The following is a 5,189-nucleotide window of genomic DNA, read 5'->3' on the forward strand; positions in this document are numbered from 1 at the left end:
AAAGGTTTTGAAACGATTTTTTGATCTACGAAAAGAAATTAAAATGTTCATGATCGACAAGGGAAAACAAATTTTAGAACTTAAAGATGATAATTGGTTGTGGGATTTAGCTTTTCTTACAGACGTAACAACACATTTAAATATTTTAAATCTTAAATTACAAGGACCTGGAAAATTCATATTTGACATGTATAATTATATTAAAGCATTTGATGCAAAATTAAAATTATTTATTAATCAAATTAGTACAATAAAATAGTAAAATCTATTTTATGTTATGGTATTGTTTTTTGGGGACAAGCGTATGAGTCTCACATTCATTCTTTAAATATTACTTTAAATAATGTAATTAAATTTATATTCAATTTTCCAAGGCTTACCAATAATGAATTTGTATACAATGTTGTTAATCTACTTAATATTAGATGTTTATATTATAAGAACTTATTACTCACATATCATAAATTTAAAAATAATACTGTTTATGTTGATCATATTTATAATACGCGTTATAAAACTAATATACCTAAAACTTAATACTAAAACACCAACATTTTTTTTTACACAAAAAATCACTAAGTCCCCCCCCCCAAAAAAAAAAAGAGTGCCCCGTAAAATAGAAAAGTTCCAACATTTGATATTATCACATGAAAATTTCAATAAAAATTATATTAATCGTGTTTCAAATGTATCACTAATTACTTGTTTCAAAATAGACTTATTAATAATCTTCAAATTCATTGTTTTAGAAAATATTTTTCTGTTTTTATACTATTATTATTGAATTCATATATTTTAACATATCCATTACACTGAATTACTGAATGGCGAGGTACATTATAAACACAAATCACTATACAATGAGTTCTTAAAATGTATTATGGGAAAATGTAACAAGGAATTGCTATAGTAAAAGAACTTATAAAAATTAATTCAATTATCATAAATTTATAAACTAGGTTCTTATAAAGTAGGTAATTTTTTAGTAGTCAATTTTAAACTTAAGTTTTCGCAATATTAGTAATGTTATTGACAGTGGTGTAGTCCTAAAAAAATTCATAGGTACACGCCTTAATCATTGAAAAAATAACTTGGGGGGGGGGCTACGCTCCCAAATACCCCCAGTCCACCATCTATTATTCGGTACGCGTACAACACTTCATCTATTTGTCTTTATAATATAAAATAGAACCTCATAAATTATGATTGATATATTTAAAAAAACTCATAATCCATTAGAAAAAATTCAAAACTATAATTTTTCTCAAAATATAATTAACAAATTAATGAAACGTATTATTATTATAAAACATTTTTAAACATTTTTATATTATTCAAGTAATTCCCATTGTTTGTATTTTAGGTCTTGGTTTGGGTCTGTGGCATTAACTTTTCTTAACTTATTGTCATCAGCATGTCTGCTGTTTTCTATTAACGTTTTCTGAATACGGGTAAACAAGAATATAACATTATGTTGGGTAACGGGCTCGTTTCCTAGGTTCAGACTTCAGATCATAGGTAGGTAAACGTAAACCTAATCAGCTGATCGAGTTTCGCTTATATATTGTTCTATGACAATAGTAAACAAATTACGCTTATCTTTTTTTTTGTTATTGAATTGTTTGTAATTTAATACATTATATTACCCAATAATATTTCTTAAATAAATTTTACGGACTAAGAATAATTGGGTAACGTTAATACGTATGGTTCATGGTCCGTGTACCCGCGAACCACGATTTTCGTTAAGGGTACACGCATTAATCTAAAATTGAGAGGTGAGTACACGCCGTGTACCCGCGTGTGCCCTCCACTACACCTCTGGTTATTGAAGACCGTAGCTTTATATGTTAATAGATTGTGAGAGTTCGGAGTTTTTTAAGACGCCAAAAACCACCCACGAGTCTAGGGGGAATGCTCAACTCGCTCACTATGCAATTGAAGTTTTTAAACATTCTCAAAATGTTAATTTTAAGTCATAATTATAACGATATTGTATTACATTTACTTTATGTAATATATTTGTTATAAACAAACATAAATATTTATAACACGAAATAAACACTTGACAAATGTATGTATTTCTAATTATAAATACATCAAATAAACATTGTGATAAAACGTTAAGGGATTATTTTATAATAATAAAATGCCAACCATTTATAATATTAATAGGATTATATCAATATTATGTTCTTTTGATGTTGATAGCAATCCAAAAATATATTAAACTAGCTGAACCCGTACACTTCGTTGCCCATCAAGTATACCTACCAACTATATGTGACTCAAACTTTGTTCAATTCGTTATTTAATATTCGGTGTATGGTTACAAAATTAATCTTAACTTTTCTGTTGCCTAGAATAAAAATTCTGATTCGCAGCAGTACATTATCAGGTAGGCAATCTACTTGCGGTAGATCGTGGACCCCATGCTATATGTACGTTAGTGTATGATTTAACTCTAAAGTATCAAAGTTATACCAAGTTTGTCGTATTCTACCTATGGTGGATTGATATAATTAATTAATACAAAATCCTAACCTAACCTAACCGTACTAAAATCAGATGAATAAATACGCAAACGCATACAAAAAAATTCATTCAAATCGGTCTAACCATTTAGGAGGAGTTCAGTCAAAACACACGTACAGTAGAATTAGCAACACATTCTGCGATTCATTTTTATATTATATGAAATTAACAAACATGCCCGATTAACCAATAGCAACCAATATAATATAATGCACTGTTGCGCCACTGTTGCATTTTTGACATACAGATTTGAGATTTCCTACCTTTCCGGTGGATTTTCCTAAAATTTTATTTCGTAAAAACCTTCTCCTGGCAGTTACGAACATCTTAAAAAAAAATTGAGCCAAATCGGACCAGCCGTTCTCGATTGATGAATTGTTATACATTTTTGTCTCCATTTTTATATATATAGATTATTATTTACTCCGCGTTGGTATAGGTTTAATTTTAAATTTATAAATAGTGGCTGAAAATAGTTTTATTACCATTAATTATCATCAATATCCAGAAACACCGATAACCGTCGTCAATCGTCCGTTTATTATTTAACTGCAAGTCTTTGCTACTGCAGCAGATATAACAGTAATAATTGTGTCTTGTGATTGTGGACGAATATTCGAATATCACACACAATACAGCAGTAGGTACATCACGTATCCAGCTGGTATCGTGATATCATTTTTAGATCGTATTAAGAGTTAATACTTAAAGTTTATCATGGCAACTAGAAAGGTAAGATTCATTATTGTATACATCAATACCTACTTAGTATATCATTATATTATAACTATTATTAAAGTTAAAGTGTACACTTTCCCAGACAGCAATTTTTTGTTTAATAATATTATTATAACATTATTATGACGAATAATATTAGTATAACGTTATTATAATACTATTATAATATTATCATTAAAAAATGCTGTCTGGGTTCGGACCATGCTCTTGTAGCACTATCATCCAATATTTCTACCTTCATAAATATTATGTATCTACATGGCCATATTTTGATACTCGATATGTGACAACATAGATGTGCATTGACCATTGGTTATGTTTTAAGTTTTTATTTGGAACAATCAACAAACATGTAATGTGATTTCATGAACAACAACAATGATTGTGGTTATTTAGTTATGATTTTTCCCAATGATTAGGTATATTATGTTCAAAATTTCCTTCCAAAAACACTCCATTAAAAAAATTCTTTCTGTTTTAATACCTATAATTTATTTTTATAACATTACATTTGTATATATTAAATATAATGGCCAAGTAGCTTAATTTATTTATCCTTTATTAAATTTAAATTTCTCATTAATTAATACAATTTATTACCTGAAAATATACTTGTATTAATTGTTTCTATCCAAGTCTTTATCTGATTCCTCTACCATATTTTATAGCTATCTATAATATTATTTTAATAAATCAGAACAACTAAGGTAACAATCATCCATCTAAACTCAATATTATGACAATAATGTTACAAAGAAAGTACCTATTTCTTTAAGATTGAAAAAATAAATAGCTATTAAAAACTATGCTTTTTTATAATATTTGATACTTAGTTACTTCTGGTTTAGATATATCCTATGTAAATATAATATAACCATATAATTCTTAACACTGTTTAAAAATTACGATACTAAGAAAAGTAGGTATCTAAAAAATTTGTTCGTTTAGTTGTACCTACCTATTAATTGAAAAATTAAGTTTCTACAAATATTAAAAATACACATTATAATGTAGGTACATTTTATAATATGTTTGCCTATAACAGTATATATTACCTAATAGGTGCCTTTAATTTTTTATCAAGTTTAGTCATTATTACTATTATATTTAAGACATCTAGTATAATATAATAACTTAGAGGTAGCCGATACTCGACTAAATATATGTAAATAAATAAATATATACTAATAAATGTAGTATGTTTTTCCATACAACCGTGGTTCAACAACTCCTGCAAGGAAGCATTTAATAGAAGAAAAGAAGCCAGGACTCAAATGCTCAACAATCCCTATAATAGAGAGAAAGTGATGGCATACAAAGAATGTCAAAAGGAAGCAAATAATATATTTAGATATGAAAAACGGAAATATGCAAAAGATGTATTAGAGGAAGCCGAAATTGATCACAAAGTAAATAGAACTCAACAATTATACCAGAAGATAAAATCAATTAGAGGGGGGTACAAAAAACATGAAAAGTTCCTTAAAAATGACGATGGTTCCCTTGTGACAGAACAAGACAAGGTATTGGAAAAATGGAGACAATATTTTGGATTATTACTTAATTGCGAAAACCCAGTTAATACATTTACATGGATGCCAACGGAACCTAATGACACTGATTGTCCGCCTCCAAGCAAAGAGGAAATATTACAACAACTTAATAGACTAAAAAACCACAAAACTCCTGGGGAGGACGGGATCCAAGGAGAAGTACTAAAGAACCTGGATGACGGAACAATAAATAGAATACATAGTATTATAGAGAGTATCTGGCATGAAGAAAGACTTCCGGAGGATTGGGGCACAGCATTAGTGTGTCCTATTCACAAAAAAAATGATCCACAAGAATGTAGTAATTATAGGGGTATAGCATTACTAGATACAACGTATAAAGTCCTAGCATATTGTATACTG

This window comes from Acyrthosiphon pisum, chromosome X, assembly GCF_005508785.2.
Source record: "Acyrthosiphon pisum isolate AL4f chromosome X, pea_aphid_22Mar2018_4r6ur, whole genome shotgun sequence".
Lineage (NCBI taxonomy): Eukaryota > Metazoa > Arthropoda > Insecta > Hemiptera > Aphididae > Acyrthosiphon > Acyrthosiphon pisum.